Source organism: Podarcis vaucheri (genome assembly GCF_965113315.1).
Source record: "Podarcis vaucheri genome assembly, chromosome: 10".
Classification (NCBI taxonomy): domain Eukaryota; kingdom Metazoa; phylum Chordata; class Lepidosauria; order Squamata; family Lacertidae; genus Podarcis; species Podarcis vaucheri.
In genome coordinates, this window is record NC_138748.1 from 60,310,701 (window position 1) to 60,337,966 (window position 27,266).

General features: G+C 44.1%; 1 long non-coding RNA gene across 1 annotated transcript in view; it reads left to right on the plus strand.

The window, feature by feature from the left end:
• LOC309541484 overlaps window positions 1–27,266 on the plus strand; it is a 174,935-nt gene that overhangs the window by 72,994 nt on the left and 74,675 nt on the right. The gene's annotated exons all lie outside the window — the stretch shown is intronic.

A 27,266-nucleotide genomic window follows, 5' to 3' on the forward strand; every position in this document is an offset into this window, starting at 1 on the left:
TGTTGCAAAACATCCCCTAGCCATGTTCTCAAGCATTAGCAAGAAGAGTTTTGCCAAGTTCAGCTCTGAATCATTAACTGTTGCTTCACATCCAATTCCCAGAGAAAGAGGAGCAGGGAAATCTCATTCTCTATATTTTCCATAGCCATCACCTTGAACACATCTATTATGTAGACAGAGCTGCATAATATTATATATTATGTACACTGCTTTGTTGCATCTCTTAGGGCCAAACTGAGTTAAATGCATCCTTGCATTTGACATGCACATTTTAAAAACTGAAATATAATTATTGGGATCACAGTGGGTGATGGAGGGGGACGTTTAACCATTTCTTAACCAGTTGCACTTCTGTCAAAGACTGAATTTGTGTTGATGCATATGTGCATGCTTTAATATTGTTGTACGTGTATGTGTGTGTATTTTACTGTTGTGATATGTGATTTCAGTTGTGACTTCTGGGAAGACTTAAGGCCATACCCAACATTTATCCGATGAAAATAGAGAATTCCTATTCCATTATTATAATAATAATGATTTTATTGTTTATACCCTGCCCATCTGACTGGGTTGCCCCAGCCACTCTGGGCAGCTTCCAACATATATAAACACATAATAAAACATTTAACTTTTTTAATAAAAAAAAAACAAACCTTCCCTATACAGGGCTGCCTTCAGATGTCTTCTAAAGGTTGTAAAGTTACTTATCCCTATGGTTTGGGGCTCACATAACTCCATACCTGCCAACATTTCTCCAGTGAAAATAAGTATGTCCTACCATACCCTCCCACATTTTTCCAGTTAAAATAGAGAAGTCCTAAGGAAAAACGGGACATCCTGGGATCAAATCAGAAACCAGGACAGCTTGTAAATCCAGGGCTGCCCCTGGAAAATAGAGACACTTGGTCTGTAGGGTAGGTTATAAATGCAACCAAATTTTTTTTTACAGACATTTAGTTACCCAAATTGCACATCTCTTTTTTTGGGGGGGGTTCTAACTTGTCTCCCCCACTCCCCCCAAACAAGATGTCTTCATAAAACTGTGTGTAGCAAGTTTATTCCTTTCCTCCAAACAAACCAAGGCAATCCCCAATTAGGGCCGAGAACTCAGCTGAAGCAAACTCATTTGAAAATTCAAAGAAATATTAATGGGGAAATGGTGTGCAATGTTTTCCCAGCTGTAAGCATCTCATAAAATCTCTGTGTGCAGTAATATGCTCCCTGAACGAATCAGCTAAATTGAGCTTTAAATACAGACCACATTCATTTGAAGCTTCATCTAGTTATATACAACCTTCTTTAAGATATCTCCAACCAGGCTTGCTGTACTGTGTTTGCGAAGCTTTTTGATGGACACGGCTGCAGTTGGCAGCTTGTAACGAAATCCAGAGCCCAGTGAGTTTGATGTGGTTTGGGGGGGATTTAAAAGGAAAGCTTTCCAAAGTTGTAGATGGGGAATGCCGTGCTTTATATTTTTTTTACTGCAGAAGTGTAAAAAAATAGGAATTTTCATCAAGGAATATGGAGCCCCATTAGAATTGGCACTGGAAGTGTTCATGTGTGTGCACATACACAAATACTATGCAGCAAAGAATCTAAAAAATTATGCCTCTGGGGTGAATGACATTAAATTATGTTACACAAACCAATATTAAATCATGGAACTTTTGTGGCTTTTTAAAAACTTTGTACAGTTTGGACAGGCATCAGTAGTGAGCCTGCCCAGTATGCTGGGATGCCAGCTACCGCCCAAGCACACCATGGATCGGCCAGTTATTCATGTCACTCCATGTTCATAGACCTCTGCATAACATTGTGTATTGTACAACAAACAACAGAGGAGGGCTGTTTCTTTCCTGCCCTTCTTGTAGGCTGCTGTGTCTTATACTAGTACTGGGGAACCTGTGGCCCACCAGATACTGCTGGACTGCAACTCCCATCAGCTCTGCCCATTGGCCATGTCTGGAGGACCACAGGTTCTCCATCTTTGCCTTATCCCAAACCAAACCAAACCATTGGTCCACCTAGCTCAGTACTGTTTATGTCTACATGGACTCACAGGTGTTTCCCTCAGTCCTGCTTGGAGATGCCAGGGGTTGTACCTGGGATCTTCTACACACATGGAATCTAGTGCATGAATGACGTGTGACTTACGCTGCCACACTGAAAACGAAGAATAACCTGCCTTTGCCAACGCCAGCTTTCTTACTGGCTCTCAAGCTAACAGATCATGGTTTTCAAATTCAAAGTGTATATGACCAACAAGGACAGGCATGCGCTCTGAATCTTGAAGGAGAGCTCTTTAATTAATGCAGTAACATTTCAGATTGCTATTTCACAATCATGCTGATTCAAACCCCCCCCCCCCCCAATTCACCAAAGGTTCATTCTTTTCCCTTTGTCATTTGAATGGATTTGCAATTAAGGCCTTTGTTTAATTTCCTTAAAAGATCATTCCTGTGTATACAGCCTCGGTGCAATTCCATTTTTAAATGTAATTGGTTCTCAATCCCCAGGGATATTAATAGTAGCCCCCACACTGATACATTTGAATGCAAAGTGCTGTGATTTAGAACTAGCAGAGTAAAAAATTAAAGAAGGGCGAGGAGGGGGAAAGAAGCTCAAGTTTATGATTTGGGGAATGGCTTCATGTTGTGACTTGCTAATTTCTCCACCTAATTCAGGATGTAAGTTGCATACTGTGCAACCATCCCAATTTGAGTGGGACATCCCAGAATTACAGAAACCATTCCAGCTTCTGATTGGATCCCAGAATGCCCCGTCTTTTGGCCCTGCGCTCTCAGCTTCATTTGTTATACTTTGCAGTCCTGTCAATATCAACTTCATTTGTTATACTTTGCAGCCCTAATGAAAAATGTCTTTATATATATACACGCATGACTGTGTTCCCCCCCTCCCCACCATTAATTCCTTGAGTAATGCCCATCCATTGCTGATAGCAACAAAGACTTTCCCTTCCCTGCCTCCAATAAATATGGTGGCATCCAGGCACTGAAACAGGCATGCCATTCCACCTGCCATTTTCCTTCTTGTGATTAAGGTGGATGTCTGTGGGTGGGGAGTCCCTTGACAGGCAGCTCTGTGCACAGTGACGGTAATAGCCGGTGTGAGGCAGGGGGGGGGGCATGAAGGAGCCTCCACAATAAGGAAGGCTTGGGAACAGGGCTGAGGACATGGGGTGGCAGGGAGAAGACATCAGGCTGCAGCTAGAATGGGGAGGGCAAACGTCTTCCAGGGGTAAAGGCAGCTAGAAAGGCTGGGATAGTTGGAGGGAGGTGAGTTGCTCAAGTGGGAGGATTGGGAGCTTGGTAAGAGAGTGAGTGGGTGTCTGGAAGCATTCACAACAGAGGGAGGAGCAGAGGAGAGGAATGCAGGGGGTAGACAGGTCTGGAGCCGATTGGGGTCCTTGGGAGCTGGGAAAGGAGAGGGAGCAAGAGGGAGGATGACACTGACGAAGGGGACTTGGTGTGTGTGTATGCGAGTGAGCAGCCTTGCAAAGGTAGATGAAGAAGGGAAGGAAGAAAATGAGCTGAGGAGGTGGTCTGGATCAGGCAGGTCATGTGTGTGTGTTGAGTGGGAGACACAAATCTGCTTCTTCAAGAGGAAAAATTGATAGGTAGGGGAACCAAAAAGCACACATCCTGATTTTTGTCACCTAGAAGTTGGAGGGGATGGAGTTCCATGTATAGCATGGATGGAGAGCTTCAGACTGGTGGGGAGAAAATATGCTCCTCCACAACTTTGTATCTGGCCCTCAGGACTCTCCCCAGACCACACACCCTCTTCAGTCACATCCCTTGCCACCTTCCTTGAGTGTTTTTGGAATTCTTGATCTCTGATCATGCCTTTTGTTTTTGTGAATGGAGGCTAGAGAGGAGGGTGGGGGATTGTGTAAAAACTAGGCTACTGTAAAAGAGAAAACTTTGCTTTTGTTGCTCTGCCCACTTTTGCTTCTGGACCCACTCACCACTTGGAAGTCACCCCCAGATGGTTGCTGAGAAGAAGGAGAAGGAGAAGAGGAGGAGGAGGAGGAGTTTGGATTTTATATCCCACTTTATCACTCCCCTTCAGGAGTCTCAAAGTGGCTAACAATTGCCTTTCCCTTCCTCCCCCCACAACAAACACCCTGTGAGGTGAGTGAGGCTGAGAGACTTCAGAGAAGTGTGACTGGCCCAAGGTCACCCAGCAGCTGCATGTGGAGGAGCAGGGACGTGAACCATGTTCACCAGATTACAAGTCTGCCACTCTTAACCACTACACCACACTGGCAAAGGAAAAGGAAAATTTCCCCATCTCTGATGTAGAGTAATGCACATCTACTTCCCATGTTTTTCCACTTGCAAAGGGCATGCATACATCTATCTATGCAATAAATTATTCTCCAGATACATAAAGGAAGAGGAATGGACCTCTCTTTCTCCAGTGACCTGCACTGGGAACATGAATAAAGGAAGTCAAGACACAATGTTTAAAAAATGTCTCCTCTTGCGTGTCGTCTTAGCTTGTTATGTTCTTATGCCCAGTGAACTTTGGGCATAAAGCTAAAGAAACTTAGGTTCACTGGGCATAAGAACATAAGGTGCTCCCTCCTACTGAATCAGATTGTTGGCCCATTTTTCTCAGTATTTCTCTAAGTTGCAGCAGCTCTCTAGGTTTCAGAGTCTTCTCTGAGATGCTGAGGACTCTTTGCAAACAAAGCATGTGCTCTGCCACTGAGCCATGACCCTTCTTGTCACCTCTGGCTTGTGCCACAACTATCTCTCCCCGTGTAAACACAAGCACAGGTCTTCTTGTCACCTCTGGCTTGTGCCACAACTATCTCCCCATGTAAACACAAGCACAGGTCTACTTCTTTGCATTTATTGCCCTCCCTCCAGGACACAGCTTACATATTCCCAGATAGCTGTTCCCAGGTAGCTGCCCAGCTAGGCAACCAACCAACCTGCTTATTATCCTCTCTCTCTCAAGCAGGGCAGTACTTTTAGAGCTGTGGACCAGATCCAGCTTAATTCCAGATTCAGAACAAAAATGGGCTGATTCCAATTGAGCCAGGATTTGGACAGATTGGGTTGAAGCAGCCCTGGGTTGGACTAGGTCCGCCTTGAGCAACCCAGGGCTGTCAAAATGGTGGCATTTGGAAGAGGGGGAGGCATAAAGGCAGCTTGCATGCACCCCCTTATTCAGGGGCAAAACCAGGCTTTGTTTCACTCAGGTCAAAGACCCAGTTTAGCACACACACCCCAAATGTATTTGCACACACACAGGCTAGGAGCCTCAATGACACCCCTCTGGGGGCTTCACCTGGAGCTAAAAACCTGGCTAGCCTTCCCATAGTTATGGCTCTGCCTTTTTCCTTCATCCTTCCAACTGCAGGACTGTGCAAAGCACCTCAAAATCAGTCTGGGGCCCAGATCCAGGTCAAGTCTATCCTGGATCATCTCAGGTTTGATTTGGACCACTCTGATTCACCAGATGATCTGCAAATTGGATGTGGGCAGGTACAGCCCTACTACTTATGTTTTTATGCACATCTGTCTATACCTGCTCACTGAGGGTATCCATTTAACAGAATAGTGTAGCTTTCAACCCTGTCAGAATCCCAGGCTTCCAAGAACAGGACAGGACAAATCATGTATACATGTCAGGAGATTCAACTGTTGCCTTGGTGCTGCTGTTCCTTCCATTCCTTTAATCAGTCCAAACTACACTGTTGATTTTGCTTGAAGCATTGACAAATAAATAACTATTAATTTGAAAAAGCAGATCTAATGATGGGCAAACAGAAGAACTGGGAAGATGCATGCCGAGGACTGTTCCAACAACCAAATACAGTCTGTCTCAATGGAATGGTTTTGACACTTTGCTCAGCGGGAACTGACACACAGTTATTAAAAAGCAATGAAGTATTATCGAGGTTCCACTGAATGCTGAAAAGACACTTCCTTCTTGGCATCTAGCCCACTGCAAAATATTCCTCAGGCATGGAAGCAGGCACATATAACCCATTGCACACGATAGCATGGCCCTGATCCTAATTGCCCTCACTATGAAGCAACTATTTACTGTGGAGTGGGAGGATATCGGCGGATGTTTATATTGGAGCACCAGGGTAAAAAAGTTAGAAAAACCTTCTCCTGTTCTGCAGTCCTGATCTAACCACTTCCAACAACAACTACTGCTTTTTGTAATACAAAAACACACTGTAATGCCAAAAGAGGGCTATTAAAGCACCCAATAGTGCAGCACTTGCCACAATTTGGAGATGGGGATGTAGCTTTGTGATGTGTAGTGATGGGTATATCCATCAATTTTTGTTTCACTCGGCTTCCAACTTTTCCAATCTTCAGTTCAATTTTAGACATTTCCACACCTATTTGCAAATTGTTTTTTAAAATGTCCTCATGAAAACTCGCCCACATCTTAGTTCAAATTTCTCCTACTGTACATATTTTTGTATGCATTTTTTCCTAATATACACATTTTTTTGCAAAGCAGTTTCCCCAAATATAATGCATTTTTTGTCTGTCCGTCCCAACTAATGTAGGCATTTTTATGCACACTTTAGCACTTTTGTACACTTTGCCTGGCTGAAGATCTGCATCACAAAACTTGGAGATGTGCACATTCCGAAGAACAGCTGTGCTTCAGTTTGTGTTTTAGATAGATTAAACTTTAAATATGAGCCGTATCAAATTTCTGCCCCATCCCTAGTGGTGGAGCTCAGGCTTTGCAAGCAGAATAGAGTAGATTCAATTCTCACCTGAACCACTGTAATTAGTGGGAGGGTAGGTGGTTGATTTTAGGTTTTAAAAACTGCTGGGTTTGGAAGTTTTAATTGTATTATTTTAGTACTGGCATGTATGCCAGCCTGGGCTGCTTTGGAGGAAGGCTTAGGATATCCATTTAATTAATTAATTAATTAACCACCGCTTTAAAAAGCCAGATAGCAGATAATGGGAATATGCCTACTGGGGACCCTGGGGAGCCACTGTTACGTGGAGTAGATCACTAGAATAGCCAACACAGTGCCCCCTCCCCTCTAGAAGTTGTTGCATCTCCCATCACTCCCACCCCCATCACTCCCACTCCCCACCCCAGTGTGGACAATACTGGGCTTGTAGAAGTTGTGGCCTATTTCGGTATAAGGCAGCTTGATGTGACACTTGCTTTGCAGTGTTGCTACTGGATTATAGGACAAAAATTGATGCTTTCTTCCTTTGAAATCAGTGCAAGGCAAAGTATTGCAGGGGAAATAGATGCCGCAGGAGGATGAGAGTATTTAGCAACACATCCAAGTCAGAGACATTCCTCTGGCAAGCGATGCTCAGTTTAAAAATAGGGGCGTTCCCTGCACATACAAGGCTGTCCTTATTTTCACCTGCAAAATGCTGGAGGGCACAGAATTGTCACTCTGCTGTTTGCTTTTAATAAGCAGGTATGCTTCAATAAATATGACATAGGAGAAAATGCTAATTATTACAGACGAGGTATAATAGCAAGTCTGCACCCGGTAACTCTTCATTCACTCCGTTCTTGCCTGTCTTGCCTCTCCCTTCTCCCCTCTCTTTATTTCTTTTAAGAGTAATATTGTATGGTTCTGAACAGACATTTTCTCTCCTCTTTAGGATTTTACAGTTCTCTGGGGCATGCTCGGGAATGAATCAGTTATGCCCGGCATGCAAACATTAAGCAAACAGGAGACCTATTGAAGCTATTTTGGTGCATTCCCTTGATTTATTGAGTAATTTCGGAAAAAACAATCCATGTGATGAGCGCAAAAATGCAACTGTGCTTCACAGTTTTAAATTAGAAATGTAATGGGTGAGGGAGTAAGTTTATATGCTCTACGTCGGAAGCAGGAGCCAGAGATATGATTTGTGCTAGGAAATCTTGTTGGGAGAGAATTCTACATGACTCTTCGCTTGGAGAGGAATGCACAGGGTGCATTTCACAGAGGAGCACTGCCCAATATGTAAAGACTGCAAGGCCACATCAAAACTGAGGGCCGGGCTGGTGTCAGGGGTTAGTATGATTTGGCGCTTGCTAAGCTCATACAACCCAGAGGTGAGCTCTGCTGCTGAGCTTCAGAGTCCATAGTTTGGTTCCTCCTGTCCTGGCCCTCACTGCCTGATGAAGAACTTGGTTTATGTTTCTTGCCAAACTCTTTAACCCAGTGGGTCAAACTTTTTTCTCTGGTCCACACTTTCAGAATTTCAGATTTATTTATTTTTTGATAAAAAATACATCAGAAAACAAAAAGAAACAGCTCCTAGCTGTGCTTGATTTATAACATAGAACACAACTACTTTATAATAATATCATGGGACATCCAGAAACCATAAAACAATGTAGCTACATGAGAACATGAATCATTCCCAAAATTTAATTATAAATGAGTCTTCTCAAGTGGCAATTCTGGATCACAACTAGGATTGCCCTCAGTATCGATGCTCTTGCTCTCATTTTGGAAAGATATCTATCTATATTCTGCAAAAAAAAATTTAACACTATACTATAGTATACTGCAGCGTAGCTGCAGATTTAGAAATTGTTGCAATTTAAACAGAAATACAGTGGTACCTCGGGTTACATGCGCTTCAGGTTACATATGCTTCAGGTTATAGACTCCACTAACGCCAAAATATTACCTCGGGTTAATCACTTTGCTTCAGGATGAGAACGGAAATCGTGCTCCGGCGGCACGGCAGCAGCAGGAGGCCCCATTAGCTAAAGTGGTGCTTCAGGTTAAGAACAGTTTCAGGTTAAGTACGGACCTCCGGAACGAATTAAGTACTTAACCCGAGGTACCACTGTATGACATTCAATTATACGTGCAATAAACATTTTATAAATATTTTTTAATGAACATCTTATATTCTATGGAAACTACTTAGAGGTTATGGATGATTAAGCAGTATATAATTCTTGCTAAATAAAATAAATAAATAGTAATCGGTGTAACATGTGACTATACCATTATTTCTTAATCAGTGCATAAATGAATGGATTATTCACCTCAGCCAGACTTTAACTGAGACAGTAACTGTTCAGTTGAACACACACACACACATAATAATAATAATAATAATAATAATAATAATAATAATAATAATAAATAATAATATACCCTGCCCTCCTAGGCCACATAGGGCTTTAAAGGTCAAAACCAGCACCTTAAACCTGACCCTGTACTCCACTGTGAACCAGTGCATCTGGTAAAGCACTGGATGAAGGTGATTCCATGGCAAGGACCCCGTAAGGAGTCTCGCCGCGGCATTCTGCACCCGCTGGAGTTTCTTAGTCAGCTTCAAGGGCAGCCCCGCCTAGAGCGAATTACAGTAATCAAGCCTGGAAGTGACCATCGCATGGATCACTGTGGCCAGATTGGGGCGACTGCTCAACCCAGGTAGGGTTGCAATTGTATCATGGCGACCGGACCCAAATTAAGTAAGAAACCTTTTTATGGATAGTTTGCGCATAGCCTGAGGTTTGTTTGTTTTTTGTGGACAGGGTGCAGTGCAATTAATGATTACAATAAGAAAATAAATTTGAAAACAAAAAAAATTGTATTGAAATATGTAACATATTCCCCCCCCCAGATTTAAAAATGTATACTATAAAACATTATAATATGCAACATATGTTCTTAACAAGGAAGTATATGCATTTAAGTCTTATGAGAATACTGTACCTTTGACAATATATAAACTTATTGCATAATAAAAAACTAACCTCCTCAACAGAAAATCCCCCTCATAAAAAAACATATTCGATGATCATGCCTCTTTCCTTCTATATTTGACCCCTTGATGAGCACATCATTCCATTAGCCAAGTTACACTGCTCTGAATTTCATATGGCTGATGAATCACAGATGATGCATTTGCCACTTTGATAGATGAATGTAATCCAGATGTCCTCTGCTGATGCAATGCAATCAACGGCATCATCAGTCTCATGTTCCTTAGATGCAATGCAGGCAGACATTAAACATAAATGGGAATTTTCTAATTAAAGTAATTAAAATAAAGGGATGGATACCAATGACAATAAACACCTATTGTAGTCATTTTGCCCCTTCAGCAAAGCAGCTGAGTTTTCTAACTGGCTTGTTTGTTTGTTTGTTTGTTTGCTTGCTTGCTTGCTTGCTTGCTTATTAAACCACCTGTTATCCAAGCATTTTAAGGCACGTTACAATCAATAACATTTAAATATAATACAAAATTAAATGAACAAGGAGTCAGTAAAAACATTGAACATTTTAACACAACAGCTCTACATGAGAATACTATTCAGAAGCCACGTGAAACTACATTATTTCTTGGGATGTACAAATCTGCCTAATTCTGCTGTTTCATTTTTACTGACAATCTTACTTCTGTTTCATACTGTTTCGAGTGGAGTTTTTGAAAGAATATATGAATATTTGAATTTAAATTATAATCATTGGTTGGCATCCATCTATCTCGGGAGTCAATGGAGGAGTGCATCTTTGGGGGTGAAGTCAAATTGTGTATATATAGACTTTGTACACATTTCTCCATAATCCATATTTTCAATGTGCTTTCCTATAAAATATACATATATGCATTTTCACTGTAAATTATGTATTTTTGTGTAATTATTTTGTGCACCAAAACTGCACCCCAAAATCCAGAGAAATGCATAATGTAACTGGGACTTGCATTTTGTTCTGCCAGCAAATTTGGGATGGTCAGATTTTCTCAATCCACTGAGAAAAGCAAATCACACCAATTCCTTCTTAATCAGTAGTTATTATTACACTGGCAGGGGCTCCACTCTTCCTTCCTGTATAGGGAGGCAACCAAGGGGTTTGTCCCCTCCCTTTTAATCCTCTCAATAACCCTGTGAAATCAACTAGACAGGGCAGCAACTGATCTAAAGAAGTAAAGAGGAATCATTTTCCTGCGTTCCTCGCATGCAGCACTGTTTCCATACCACTGTAGTTCATCTTCTGCCCAAAGTTACATTATTCATTATGCTATCCGTTATGGTGAAATTAAATTGTCACTGCATCAACACAGCCTATTAATTTCAGTGTAAATGAAATGCAATGCAGATGATGGGGAAATAATCAATTACATATAATAATAATAATAATAATTTATTATTTATACCCCGCCCATCTGGCTGGGCCTCCCCAGCCACTCTGGGCGGCTTCCATAACAACCAAAAATACAGTAAAATATCACACGTTAAAAACTTCCCTGAACAGGGCTGCCTTAAGATGTCTCCTGAATGTCAGGTAGTTGTTTATCGCTTTGACATCTGCTGGAAGGGCGTTCCACAGGGCCTCTGCCTGGTTCCCTGTAGCTTTGCTTCTCGCAATGAGGGAACCGCCAGAAGGCCCTCGGCGCTGGACCTCAGCGTCCGGGCAGACTGATGGGGGTGGAGACGCTCCTTCAGGTATACTGGACCGAGGCCGTTTAGGGCTTTAAAGGTCAGCACCAACACTTTGAATTGTGCTCGGAAACGTACTGGGAGCCAATGCAGGTCTTTCAAGACCGGTGTTATATGGTCTCGGCGGCCGCTCCCAGTCACCAGTCTAGCTGCCGCATTCTGGATTAGTTGTAGTTTCCGAGTCACCTTCAAAGGTAGCCCCACGTAGAGTGCATTGCAGTAGTCCAAGCGGGAGATAACCAGAGCATGCACCACTCTGGCGAGACAGTCCGCAGGCAGATAGGGTCTCAGCCTACGTACCAGATGGAGCTGGTAAACAGCTGCCCTGGACACAGATTTGACCTGTGCCTCCATGGATAGCTGTGAGTCCAAAATGACTCCCAGGCTGCGCACCTGGTCCTTCAGGGGCACAGTTACCCCATTCAGGACCAGGGAATCCTCCACACCTGCCCGCCTCCTGTCCCCCAAAAACAGTACTTCTGTCTTGTCAGGATTCAACCTCAATCTGTTAGCCGCCATCCATCCTCCAACCGCCTCCAGACACTCACACAGGACCTTCACCGCCTTCACTGGTTCTGATTTAAAAGAGAGGTAGAGCTGGGTGTCATCCGCATACTGATGAACACCCAGCCCAAACCTCCTGATGATCTCTCCCAGCGGCCGCATGTAGATGTTGAAAAGCATGGGGGAGAGGACAGAACCCTGAGGCACCCCACAAGTGAGAGCCCAGGGGTCTGAACACTCATCCCCCACCACCACTTTCTGAACACGGCCCAGGAGGAAGGAGCGGAACCACTGTATAACAGTGCCCCCAGCTCCCAGCCCCTCAAGACGGTCCAGAAGGATGCTATGGTCGATGGTATCAAACGCCGCTGAGAGATCCAGCAGAACTAGGAAACAGCTCTCACCTTTGTCCCTAGCCCACCGGAGATCATCAACCAGTGCGACCAAGGCAGTTTCAGTCCCATGATGAGGCCTGAATCCCGACTGGAAGGGATCCAAATGGTCCGCTTCTTCCAGGCGTGCCTGGAGTTGTTCGGCAACCGCTCGCTCAATCACCTTGCCCAGGAATGGAAGATTTGAGACTGGGCGATAGTTGGCCATCGTGGCCGCATCTAAAGATGTTTTTTTAAGAAGCGGTTTAATAACCGCCTCTTTCAGCGGGTCTGGGAAGGCTCCCTCACAGAGGGAAGCATTCACCACCCCACGAAGCCCATCGCCCAGTCCTTCCCGGCTAGCTTTTATAAGCCAGGATGGGCAAGGATCCAGGAGACAGGTGGTTGGTTTCACTCGTCCAAGCAGCCTGTCCACATCCTCGGAGGTAACAGATTGAAACTGATCCCACTCAACTTGACTAGACAGAGCTCTAGCACTCTCCCGCCCCGGCCCTGCTCCCACGGTGGAGTCTACTTCTTCCCGAATCTGGGCGATTTTATCTGCAAAAAACTTTGCAAAATCATTGCAGGAGAACATGTGGCCCGTACTGGGCCCCGATGTTGCAGGTGGTTCCGCTAAATTGTGAACCACCTGAAAAAGTCTCCTGCTGCTGTTTTCTGCAGATGCAATAGAGGCGGTGAAGAAATTCTTCTTCGCCGTCGCTATCGCCACTTGGTAGGCTCGACGTTGAGCTCTAACCTGTGTCCGGTCAGATTTGGAATGAGTTATCCGCCACCGGCGCTCTAGCCGTCTCAACGATTGTTTCATTGCCCTCAGATCCGTGGAAAACCACGGGGCTGTCCGGGCTCCATGCAATCGGAGAGGGCGCTTCGGAGCCAAACAGTCAATAGCCCTGGTTAACTCCACATTCCAGCGGGCCACCAGGGAATCAGCTGAAAGGCCATCAACATGGGATAAAGCATCCCCTACCACTCTCTGGAAACCATTTGGATCCATTAAGTGGCGGGGGCGGACCATCCGAATTGGTCCCACCTCCCTGCAGAGGGGATGGGTCGCAGAGAAGTCCAGTTGCACCAGGAAGTGATCTGACCATGGCACTTCTTTCGTTTCGCTTTTACTTAGTGTCAGATCACCAACATCCATAGAGGTAAACACCAGGTCCAAGGCATGTCCACGGCTATGGGTTGGGCCAGACTTATTCAGGGACAGCCCCATGGAGGCCATGCTTTCCACGAAGTCCCGAGCGGCCCCTTGTAAGGTAGTGTCGGCATGGATGTTAAAATCCCCTAGGACGGCCAGGCTAGGTGTCTCCAGGAGAACATCCGCCACGACCTGAAGCAGCTCGGGCAGGGAATCCTTGGTGCAGCGGGGAGGTCGGTACACCAAAAGGAATCCTGTACTGCCCCTATTGCCCAACTTCCAGAACATGCACTCAGAAAACTGGGTCTTCCCAATAGGACGCCTGGTGCAAACTAATGACTTCCTAAAAATCACTGCAACCCCCCCCCCTCCCCGCCCACGTGACCTGGGTTGCTGTGCGTAAGAGAAACCTGGTGGACAAGCAGCGGCAAGGACAGGCCCATCTGCTTCATCCAACCAAGTCTCTGTTACACATGCCAGGTCAAATCCTCCATCTATGATCAAGTCATGGATGGCAGTGGTCTTATGAATCATTGACCTGGCATTGCACAGCAGCACCTTCAGGTCATGTGGGTATCCCTTGCTGGTTCTAGTATCCATTCGGTCAGGACCAGACCCGGAGGCAGGGATAGTCCTCAGACAACGACTAAACCTGCCTCCTCTGTAATGACATGGTCTGGTCTTAGATATCATTTACATATTTAGGAACTGAAAGAAGAAGAAGCAGTATTAGTATTAGCTGGATTTATTTCTGTTCTGGACATGGCACAAATGAGCGAACACTGGCAATTTTCAGTCCTACTCAGTATTCTCCAGCATCCCTAAACTGGCCCAGGGGCATACAGAGACAGGCCAGTGATGCAACTAGCTCAGTATTTTCTGCTCCAACAGGCAGTGGTTTTTCTGGATTCCAGACAGGGGTATTTTCCTATCTGGAGATGCTGAGGATTGAACCTGGGACATTCTGTATGCAAAGAAGATGCTCTACTACTTCCTCCAAAAGTCACGCACTATGCTTCATGGCCCGATTCTCTCCAAACCTAGTCCAACACTCTAACTGCTCTGTCCCTTGGCATGGTTGCTACTCATGGCAAATTTCACCTTCTACTGTGATCGCTACCCTTTTGTTAGGGGCCCATGAATCTGCCAGCTGTATTATTCATGCCCATGAGTTAGTGCATGCAAGATTTCAGGCCTACTGTTTGTATCTTTAATAACTAAGCAATATCCTTGCAACAGGTACTACACTGGGAGAGGGGGGGGGAGAGAGAAATCACTCATTATTACAGAATGTAAATATTAGGCCTTCATCCCATCACCCCTCATTATTTACTCATTCTTTTCTTCTGATCGTACCGTCTATATGTGTGTGCCTGTTCTTCATGTTGTTTTGAAAAGCCATCATGAGGAATAAAGATTTGTGCATTACCCTCTTTCCCTCCCCCAATCCCATAGCGGCTGTAATTTAGCAACAGTTATAACTTAGCCAGAGAGATGACAATATTTCTATTATGAACTGAGATTGGTTATGAAACTGTTTACAACTCAAGGCAGATATAAAAGCTGCAATTCTTCCTCTTAGTGGTTGTCGTAGGAACACAAGACACTGCCTTCTACTGAGTCAAACCATTGGTACATCTAGCTCAGCACTGCCTACACTGATTAGCAGTGATTCTCTAGAGTTCCAGACAGGGGACATTCCCAGCCCTATCTGGAGATACCCGGGATTGAACCTGCAACCTTCTGAATGCAAGACAGGTCTCTTTCAATGAATTCTGACCCTTCCCTCTCCGCTACTCCTCAACCACCAATGAGTATCGGCAGCTGCCATGATACTTGAGGAAATGCCAAAACCTATGAACCCCCTGGTTGCCTACAAGCCTTTATTTCCCTTTATTTTATTTTTTATAAGATTTTTTTGAAGAAAAGCACATGGGTACCACCATCTCAGGTCTTCCACCCAGCGGCGAAGCTAGCCTCTCGGGTGCCTGGTGTGGGTGGTGTGTCCTGCAGCCGGGGGCGGGGTGATCCGCCCATGGGGGCTGGGTGTGCTGCACCCATGGAGGCGGGGCAAGCCTCTCTGACCCTTGGAGCTTCTCTGCTGCCTCCCTCTCAGCTGTAGGGTGGCTGAGGGAGAGGCAGTAGGCAGACACAAGTCCCACACTGCTGTTTCAGGCAGCATGGAACCTAAGCCACCACGCCACTCCTAAAAAGTCTTCTGAGCCCAATTTTTAAAAACTCATTTTGTCACACACACCCCCTCAGTGATGACACCCGGGGCGCACCGCACCCCCTGCACCCCACTTCCTCCGCCACTGCTTCCACCATTCATTAACGATCCAGAGCAGGGTTTTTTGAGCTGTGAGCCAGTGGTTTTAAAAGACAACCTGTCCTCCTTTCTCTCCCCACTCCCATAACCTATCTCTCCCCTCACCCCACCCACTTCCCTCCCTCATCTAACTAAGCCGCAGTTCCTTTGATAAATGCTCGTAATGCATTTATTTTCCATCTGGGAGAAAGCTTCATTCTTGGTAATAAGAAGAAATATTGCCATTTATTAAGTCCATAATTGCATATGAACATTTGGTTTATAAGAAATTAATACAAAATGCAGTGCGCACAGCACATATATAGCCCAATATATTATATTTTAATCTAAAAAGTGTGCAGTGTGATTCTGAATAAGAATGAAAGCATTCATTCTCTGTCTGACTCTTTCTGTGTATCTGTCTCCCTCATACATACACACACACACAATTTTGTTTTGTGAGTTGATTTAGCATTATTGGATTGATGTCCGATGAATCTTTTTGAAAATGACTTTTTTTGCCCACTGCATCTAAAAAAAAAAGAGGCTCTTTCCAATATCATAGCATGGAGGGAGCAGTTCAACCCTTCACAATGTTTACTCTGCTGCTGTCCAGAGTCTTAGGCTGGGGTCTTTCCCATCCCTACCTAGAAATCCTGTAGCCAGACATCCTGGCAGTTGCTTTTGGGGAATTTATCCATGATACCATCAGGGCAGAACTCTGTGGCAGAAGTCTAGGGGCTCACTCAGCAGAATGAGCAGGAGGACCCCCAAATTCAGCAGTAATACACATAAAATAATACTGAACTTAATTTCTGGTTTTTGCTTTATGGTATATTTTAATTAAGCATGTTTTAATGCCCACACTTTAATTATGTATTGCATTTATAGTTGCACACCACTTAGAAACCATTTTGCCATATAAGCGGTATATAAATTTTATAAACAACAATAAAAAGTGGCAATGCCAGTACTGTATATCCAGAGTCTTAAAGTGCATAGCTGCACCACTGGCCCTTATATATGCAAAGCATGTGATCTGCTATTGAGCTATGGGCCCGTTCTTCTTTCCAGATCCTCCACCTGGTAAAGATAAGTACCTGGGCCTTATTGAAATTCAGCAAATGCTCTGCATCTAATTTAACTGCATGTCCTTGGGGGGGGGGGAACATACCACCTGATATTCTGGGCAGAAGGGAGGCAATTTGCCGAATGAGGACCAATCTGTTGACTTTAAAATGGGCTGTTTAATTGAATTTTCATTCTTGCTGGCCCTCACTCTAACTTCCCCAGACTCCTGTTTGTTTTTACGCCTTTACGGAATTCCAGCTGCGTTCCTTTTCTTTTCTAGTCATCCAGACTTTGAAGATGCAAATTGTTTACACAAAATGGCTTCAGAAGAGCCAACGGGAGCCGTCAATGGCCTGCTGTGGGGAGCCCAAAACCTCATTTCAAAGTGAGGTTTCAAGCACGATAAGGGTTCAGCAGCTGTTCCAAAGAGTCTGCAGATTCAGAGTGGGTTTTTACACAAACTCCCAGCCCCACTTGCTCTATTTGGTACTCTTATTTCATTTCCATTTGACATTCCACATATTTTGTTGGAGAGAGAAAATATGTCTAGGGTTGTATCCAACTCAGAGTAAACCCACTGAAATTAAAATACCTGCATTAGGCCCCATCTGCATTATACATTTAAAGCAGTGTCACATCTCTTTAAACTGTCATGGTTTCTCTCAAAGAATCTTGGGAAGTGAAGTGTAGGTGGGTTCAGGCATGACCCAAGACCGAGATTCAGCTCAAAAGGGATTTATTGGAACATCAAGAACAAGAATGACAAACGGGCACTTGGCCCAGTATATATACCTTAAGCCGGTCAGGGCAAAACATACACCCTGTCTGTGATAGGTCGTCTTAATGCTGCAATTAGCGAATCACAACACTGGCCCTATCTCAGCAGTGATTGGCTGCCAGCCAGCTACTAACAATGTCATTGGAGGGTTTTAGAATCCTCTCTGTCTTTTGTTATACAGATGAAGCTCCTAAGGTCGAGGAGGCTTGAAGGCCTGGGCCTGCATTGCATTGCATGCATACAGCCTGGCTTCAACCTACAATGCCTGCATACATAACATGTAGTTTGTTAAGGGCAGTGAGGGTTGTTAGGAGACCCCTATTCTTCTCACAAAGGGATGTGGGTGGCGCTGTGGGTTAAACCACAGAGCCTAGGGCTTGCCGATCAGAAGGTTGACGGTTTGCATCCCCATGATGGGGTGAGCTCCCATTGTTCAGTCCCTGCTCCTGCCAACCTAGCAGTTCGAAAGCACATCAAAGTGCAAGTAGATAAATAGGTACCACTCCAGTGGGAAGGTAAACGGCATTTCCGTGCGCTGCTCTGGTTGCCAGAAGTGGCTTAGTCATGCTAGCCACATGACCCAGAAGCTGTATGCTGGCTCCCTCGGACAGTAAAGTGAGATGAGCACCGCAACCCCAGAGTTGTCCGCGACTGGACCTAATGGTCAGGGATCCCTTTACCTATTCTTCTCACAGAGCTACAATTCTCGAACTAGTTTAACCATCAATTCTTCTTCCCAGGGAATTCCAGGGATTGTAGCTCCACACCTTCAAACAAACCACACCTCCAAGGATTCTTGACTATTTAAAGTGGTATGATGCTGCATTAAATGTATAGTGCAGATGGGTCCTAAGCCATGTCTATCTATTTCAGTTGGTCTGTTCTGACTGGGCCTCGCACTGGAAACAACACACATTGTTTACAGTGTAGGCTTAGTAGTGGTACCAACCAAAGGGTAGTGCCCAAGTTGCGTCTATGTGTATGCAAACCCATGCCCACCCAAAATAATGAGTGCAGTCTTCAAAAACACCTCAGAAGAGATGACAAAAAAGGAAGTTCTTGCACATGCTTGAGCAAAAACCAGCTGACATAGTCTATGTTGGACAATGTCTATGTTGGCTAATTATAGTTCAAGCCTGAATTTCAGAAATACAAGTTTGAAGTAACAAAAAAGTAGAATGGACAGATGGTCACCTTAATTATTTATTTATTCATTCAAGTGATCTCAAGGCGACTTACAATATAAACACAGAGGAAATCAGTGGGCTATTATATCCAACAAAGTCATTTGCTTCTGCAGCAATGCTTCTGTATTCTAGTTGCTAGAAATGGCAGGAGGGGAGTGCTCACGCTTGGATCCTGCTTGAGGATTTCCTACAGGACTCTGGGTGGCCACTGTGAGAACAGGACGCTGAGCTGGATGAGCCACTAGCCTGATCCAGCAGGGTCTTATTAAGTCCTTGTGCAATAGCATGTCAGGGACTGGCAGGGCAACCAAAGAGTGTGTGGTGGAGGCAGGGGAGCAGGGGAGTGACCCAGGAGAGGGGACTAAGTGATTTATGGGGTGCCACTCATAAGGCAGGAGTCAAGGGAGGAGGGAGAGTCAGGGCAGTCCAAGGTGGAGGAAGCCACACAGAATGTGGCGGAGGAAGAAGGGGCAGTTCAGGTGAGTGATGGGTAAGCAGATTCCCCACCCCACTGTCTCCCAGAACCAGGGGAGGCATGAAAAGGGAAGAGCAGTGATGACCTCTGTGCAGGAGAAGTCTAAGGTTGTGGGCATGCAACCTGGCAGAAGAGGGTATATCATCCAGCATGTCCTAGTTCAGTACTCTAACTACTCCGCCACACAGACTCTATTTTTTTCCTGGGTTTGACAACACTATCTCCATTTGTGACTCCTGGCAACCAATATTCAGAGGCATACTGCACCTCCAACACTGGAGACAGAACATAGCCATGATGGCTATTAGCCTTTGATAGCCTTTTCTTCCATGAATTTATAAGTTTGCTCAAAGGCATGCTGCATGACTATAAAATTGCTTTAGAATATTTGCTTCTTTTTAACAAGAATTATATTCAAGGCGTATTCTATCTGCATTTGTTTTTGTTGTTTTTTAAATGCAGCAATCCAGACAGGAAATTTTATTCCTCCTTTTGGGGAGACAGCTGCTGCCATCCAAGATGCATTTGTTTTACAAGGAGGGAAAAATCATACCAAAATGATTGGGTGGGAGAGGAGGGAGCTCTTGAAACCCCAAACCATAGAATGCTCATCAAGCAACTTTTTAAAAAGAAGCCCAAGCTCATCATAACACGAGCACAGGCTTCAACTCAAAGGAGCGACGGGGGAAGGGGGGGCAAAACCTTAGAGCTCCACTTTCATTTAGCAGCCCGATAAATTACAGAACCAGTGAAATGCAATGAGATCAAAGACACTGAACTATTTGATTTTCTCACACATGAGTGAGTGGCTACTGTGTGCAATGATTACACATCAGCATTGAATAACTAGGACGATTCTGAATGCTGAACTTGTACCCTGGTGATAATGTTGCTGGGAGAAAATGAGGCAAATAAACATTCTTTTGGTCTGTCGTACAATGAGTAGCATGTGTGCTTATACATACATAATTCTGCAAGCAAGCTAATGAGTTTGTTTTAGGGCTCTGCCAAGCTAAAGGATGTGGATATTTCCCTAAAATCTGTGGCATTCCCAAGAAGAAATGTGGTCTTTGCATTGAGTAAGCACAAGGTCTGTCTGCGCATATCAGATAGTGAGATATGCACATGCTACCCAGTGTTTTTTAAAAGGAGACATGTTCAATGGAGTCCCTTTGCACATGTTCAAAGGTGCTCTTTCCTGTCATTTCTGTTTTACATGTGCCGAAGCCAGGAACTGTTTCTGAAACATATTTTCCAGGGGCTCAAGTGAGTCCGGGCTCAAGCAGTGATGGCTGCTGCCTGTTGAGACTGGTAGGGTGGAAGGCAGGGAGACCAATGGTAAGTGGAGGCACAGCCAAAGTCAGGCAGAGCCAACTAATTCTAGTTTTGCCTTCATCTTCTTCTCCGCTCAGTTCTACCAAGGCAACACTTGGAGGAGTCACCCCCTGGGATTTGTGGAGGCTGACTAAGACTGAGGTTCATGGGCAGTGCTCTATTAACTCTTAACAGACTCAAGTAATTCATTTATCCGAAGTATTTTCACCTCACTCTTCAGCAAAAAAACCAACAACAACACCAAAAGATTCCTAGGGCTGCTTACTACTTGTAATAAAATCATCCTGTTCCTCATTCTCAAAGGCATGGCACAAAAGGAAAAGGGATTTGGTGGGAGGAGGAAGAAAAGCAACATTACTTCTTTACAGAGTAGAGTCCATTCTACGTGAATGGAAAGTTCAAGGAGAGGAAGAGCAGAGCAGATGGAGAGGACTTAAAGTCCAATCTGCTATAGGCCGGTGGAGAATGGGTAATACTAGATGTCAGTTGAGCAGGGAGCCTATTCATAGAATCATAGAGGGGACCACAGGCGTCATCTAGTTCAACTTGCTGCAAGGTAGGAATCTTTTTCCCAACATGGGGCTTGAACCCATGATCCTGAGATTAAGGGTCTCATGCTCTACCAACTGCCCCTTTTCAGCTGTCTTGGGTCTGATTCAGCTGGGCTTTTCTTACATACCACAAAGTCACCTGTGCATTCATATATCCCTACTTTCCCCCCTAGATTGTAAGAGGGGAACTGAAATTTGCACTTTGTGACCAATGTCTTTGATGACCTGCCCACCTCCCATCCCAATCGACAACACGCTAGTTCCTCTTCCTTGTTTTACATGTATCTTAAGAACAGGAATCTATGTTTAACAATAATTAAAAAATCAGTGATTACACACAGTTCATTGAACACAAAAAATGCTAGTTAAAACGTCAGGTACCATATAACTAGCATTGGACACATCATTAATGATTAATAATCCACCTAACAAATGTCACCTCTTCCCCTCTCCTGCTGGTGAATTATTGCTGGAAGGCTATCATTTATAATTTCTCATATTTGCCCAGGATTTCTCCCAAAGCAGTTTGTACCAACTCTGAATCCAGATGTTGTGGGAGGTTTGATTTGTTGTGATAAATATGAATGGCTTGAGATTGATCACAAATAGACCTTCTCAGGGATAACTCCAGGAAAAGCTTGTTTGGGGGAAGCAAAGTTTGGTGAAGTTCATCATGGAAGGTGCCTGTCTAATTTCAGTCAGGAGGGAGTTCCACATGCTTGGGCCACCAACACTGAAGGCACAACTTCTAATAGTTGCGATCTGTATCTGAGACATGGGGGATCGCCAACAGAGACTTAAGTGACTGGGTTAAGGAGATAAGTGATCAAATGGTCATTAAGCACCTTGTATCTTAGAAGGTCATGCTGAAGATTATATAGAAACAACCACACTGTTATTTTCAGTAAATGACCCATGTCCCTATACTACAGTGCTTTAACAATAAACAGAACTACAGTTTCCAAAATGGTTTAGCAATCATTCCCTCTTCCTAGAGACTCTGGGATTTGTAGCTTTCCAAGGGGAATAGGAGTCTCCTAACAACTCTCAGCACCCTCAACAAACGACAGTGCCCAGGACTCTTTGGGGAAAGCCATGGCTGTTAAAAGCAGCATGATGCTGCTTTAAATGTATAATATGGATAGAGCCTCAGATCCATTGAAAGAGAATTGGGTGGGGCAGCTGTGAAATCTGTTTCTTTGCCACTTTTTTAATCCATCCAGGCTTTGAGTGCAAAAGAATGGTTTGAACATCTCTTAAGAGTAACTCAAGTGACCTTGAGTAGGTGCTCTGTTGGCAGGGTAATTAAAGGACAAACACCCAATCACTACACGCTAACAGGCTGGTATTAACAATTGCGGAGCTCCTGCTGCAGTGCCTAAATGATATGTGTGCACGTAGCAGCAACAGATTTAATGCCTTGTTATAGCTTGATAGATGGATAAATAGATCAAGAGGCAAACGGCTGTAAATGAGGGGGACCATTTACTCCATTTCAGCCATAACAAAGCACTGGCGTTTATCATGTCCAACTGGCTTCAATCAGGGAAGCAAGGGGGGGAGAGAGGAATCAGGAAGGGTGAACCTTGAAGGCATCTTTGGCCCAGTTTTGGCTGCTTCTTAAAAGTGAAATCACCATGGCAAGCGCTTGGAGGATAGCTATTTATAAATTAGGACAGCCCTGTATAATTTGTCACACACACATACACTAGTCAAATGCAGTCCATAAGCCACATATAACCCTCTTTGTTTGGGTTTTTTCTGCCTCCTTGGAACTGCAAGGAGCTGGGAACCCATCAGCAGGCTGTGATAGATAGGGGCTATGTACCAGGACTAGCCTCTTTGGGGATCCCACTGCCAATCCTCAGGGGGCTTTGGGGGGCACTTATGCATTGCCAAAAAAAAAGGAAATGCATCACAAAAAAGGGAGACAAAATAGGACACTGATTTCCATAACATTTACATATGCTGGTTTAGAAATAGCTACTATAATTTAAGTAACAGTCTCAGAGCGCTTTACATTAACATTACAAGACTCATAGCTGTGACATAGAAGACCGTGGCTGCCCCTCTGGAAATTGCTATAATTTACATTGAATTGCAAGTTGTCTCGCTATACTTGAGAAGGCTGTATCCAGGTGAACTAGGTGTCTGCTCATTCTCCTGTTGAGAATACTTTCTGATGGGCATCTTCATGGCCCTTCCTGCTCTCCTGCTCTCCTTTCTTGGGTTGCACACACATGGCATTTAATTTTAGAATCAATGAAAACCAAGTGTATGCTTTCTGTATGTGGTCTACACACAGTCTAGATGTGTGTGTACTTCTCAAGAAACTGATTTCATTCAAAAAATAAAAGCTCACAGAAAATTGATTCTGCATCGTCCTGTAGTGTGTCCATGTAGGCTCTCACAGCCATGGGGAATATAGCTACACTTGCCCAACAACATTGCTGGTGGCATTTGCCCTCCTAGGTGTGTGACATCATACTGGGTTCATAAGGAAAGGGTTAACTAATTGTAAAATGACTAACCAATGGGAACCCAAGGGGAGGAGTTAGAGTTAGGGTGGTTGAGAAGTCAGTCTGGAGTTAAAGAAGAGACAGAGAGGATAAGTCTGTGGGTTGGGCTAGTCTGATGTGAGAGAGTGAGAGAATCTGTTAAGAGGAGTCAGTCAAACAGTTGATATAATCAGTCAGAAGGTATTAGGAAGGTATAGGCTGGTAAAGAAACAAAAGTTAATAAACTGACAGGAATATTATCTGAGAAACCATAAACTTGTTAATGCTTATAAAATAAGCTTGTTTATTTGGTTCAATTTTAACAACTGTCTGGACTCAGTGTTTTACCCGAGAGTAATGGGTTGGTGGCAGCAGGGAAGCAAGCACAGTGGTGGCACAGGGCTCAATAGACCGTTAAATGTCCGGGGACCCTGTGTGATTGCCACAGGTATATACCAAGATTGCAGCCCTGAAGCTCACTGGTTGTTGTGAGGGGTAAATGGGGAGAACTATGTACACCACATTGAGATCCTTGGAAGATAAAGGTGGTATATAAATGTGGTGGTGGTGGTGGTGGTGGTGAAGAAGAAGAAGAAGAAGAAGAAGAAGAAGAAGAAGAAGAAGAAGAAGAAAGAAAGAATCATATTCAATGACAGGCAGACCGAAATAATTGTACCTTTGTTGCCATGTTTCTCTTCCCTGCTGAGTTCCACAAGAGCAGCACTGTGACTCAGAAGGAGGAAACTGATAGACAGTGACATTCTCTGGACTGGTTGTAAATAAGAAGGCAGGACTGAGTGAGGATACACTGAGGTTGGTAGGGCAGTTGCCCTGTTGCCCTGTTGGACCAGCGTTCACTGCCTGTACCCCTCTGCACTGCCTCCTCCTGGAGATTTAAGCGTGTGAGTGGCACAAAGCCCTAATATCACTTACCCTAAAATAACACAGTGCCTTTCTTCCCTGCTTCACATCGTAAGAGGATTTAAAAGGAAAAGAAAGGGGAAAGCTGCAGCAGACAAGGAGAAAGTGGCAAGTAGAATCCATCACGCCAGATAGACAGTGCACAGGCTCAGAACATTGTCATCCCGCATTGCATCTCTGCCTCAGGTCTGGCTCTGCTACTCCCCAATAATATAGTCTCACCACTCCAGTTTTCTATCCGCCTTGTCTGTCTAACAACTCTAAAAATAAACAGAAAATGCTTTCACGTATATGGATCTTCTTTCCCTGCACCCTGCTTGTTCAAAACATGACAATCTACTGTACTGACTTTTCTGTATCTGGAGGTGTGTTGACATTCTTTTTCTTTTTGCCAGTACTAGTTAAGAATCCTTATTACAGCAGCAACAGCAGCAAGACTTGGTTGCTGCACAGGCAAGTAAAGCAGCTGTTGGAAGCTTTGATATCTGAATGGTGTTACAGAATTGCAACAGAGGCAGATTTCCTCTGGGTGTATTGCAATGGTGAGGAGAACTGTTTGATTTTTGCCTGTCTGTTAAACCTTTTGTGTGGGGCGGAGAGGTGTCTGCTCTTTATTCCAGACTTCATTGTGCAACTTACAAGACCCAACAATTTTCCAGAAGTTGCTGATTTGAGGTAGATATCCTCAATCAAAAAAAAACTTTCTCTGCACAACTAGAAATCTATTCCTGAATTCCCTTAATTACAAAAGGGTAGGTTACCTCTAATATTAGAAAATGGTTAGTATGCAGCTTCCCAGGCAGATGAAATGCTCTTTGTTAGTTGGGTCTCTCCTATCACTACCTGGAGATGCTGGGGATTGAACCTGGGACCGTCTTCACACAAGGCAGGCGCTCTACCACTGAGCTCCAGCACTTCCCCTAGTTGACAAAGATATGCTCAGTTCTGCTGGGAAGCAAGACTCATGGCAATTAATCAAATGAGCAAAAGCAGCAAGTGAATTGACCCATCAGTGGACATCACCACAGTACCTTGGCAACAGCTTCCACATCTGCAGCAACTAAAGGGGGGGGCAGGGACACCAGCTGGGAAACTTGCCTATTGTCCATTTGTTTGTAGCAGCTGTTCAGACACGCTGTTAATCTGGCCATAATATTGTGCTGGCCCTCTACAGATCTCTCTCTCGCTTTCTCCCAGATTGCACTTCATATTTTGGTGTTCTTATTAGTTTAGATGGCTTTAAAAGGAGATTAGGGAAGCTGGTGGCAAAGAGGTCTCTCCTCTCATTTAGCTATAAAGGCAGTGTACTTCTGAATGCCAGTTTCTGAGGAGTGAAAGAATTTGATTTTAGGAGACTGGAGCAGGAGACTGAAGATATTTGATCTCAATGTCACATGGAAGATGAGGCACACCTGTTTTCTCCAGCTCCAGAGGGTAAGAAAACCCAAACCAATGGCTTCAAGTTACAAGAAAGGAGATACCTGCATTGCAAGGGGTTGGACTAGATGACACTCAGGGTTCCTTCCAACTCTACAATTCTGTGAGCCCTGCCGGAAAAGCCACTGCCAGTCAGTGCAGACAATACTGAAAAAACAAACCAGCAGTATGTCTTTGTTAGGTGTTAGTTCATTAAAGGCATAGTGGCAGGATAAAAATTAATAAATTTCATCTCTGTGCATGTGCAGAATGCTTGCCACTCAGAACTGCTTTGCACATTATGCCATAGCCTGTGTTCAGCCATCTTTAGCCTGAATGTTCTTTTATATTTGGAGAAGTTGCATGCCCCTCTTCTTTATGTTTTTTTATGTTTAACAGTGGCAAATATTATAACTGCAGCTAGTCGCTCATATTTTGGGGCTCCAGGTAGGGCTGTGTCTGCATGAGAAAATGTGACTTGCCTCCTAATAAACCTGAAGCAATGTTTAGCTTACACTGCCCATGCACATAAAACACTCGTATGCCTTTGTAGCTGTACACCAATTCACCCCACCGCAAGCTCCCTTTGGTTTGTCCAACATGAGAATGCATTTCAGACAAGTTAAGAAGCCATGCCCAAAATAATAATATTTTTTCTGCCTTTTTTTGCTGCTTTGAACTCCATTCCCAAATACTCTTTGCCTCTCCAGTGATCAAGGCACAACAGATTTTGAAGGAGATGGCCACATTACATTAGATTTGTCTGTTACTCTTTCATCATGCCGGGGGAAATCATAGACTGATCATTAAATATAATAATACAGCAATAAGAGAGATAAAGGGGAGGACATCTGTCGCATACAGGATTTATATTTAGTGATTAACAGTCTGTGTTTTCTTTCCTGCTGCACTGTGGCATATCAAGTCCTCAGATTATGTGAGCATTTAAAAGCTGAATGTGATGTGGTTCAGAATTAAATCTAATCTGGTTGGAAAACACAGTGATGCGGCAATATTAGAAATTGTAGCTCTTGAACCCTAAATGATCCCAGTCTACTCTTGGCATATTCAAAAAGAAAAGGATATTGTTTGTTCTATGAATATGGTGTTTTGGCATGCAAACGTTTCCCATGAGCTCACTCTTTGTTTTCTTGGGGAAAAAGGGTATTATACATCCACCTTGGGTGCATGATATAATAATAATAATAATGTGCCATTTCACACATTAGAATTTTCTTACGCAGAAA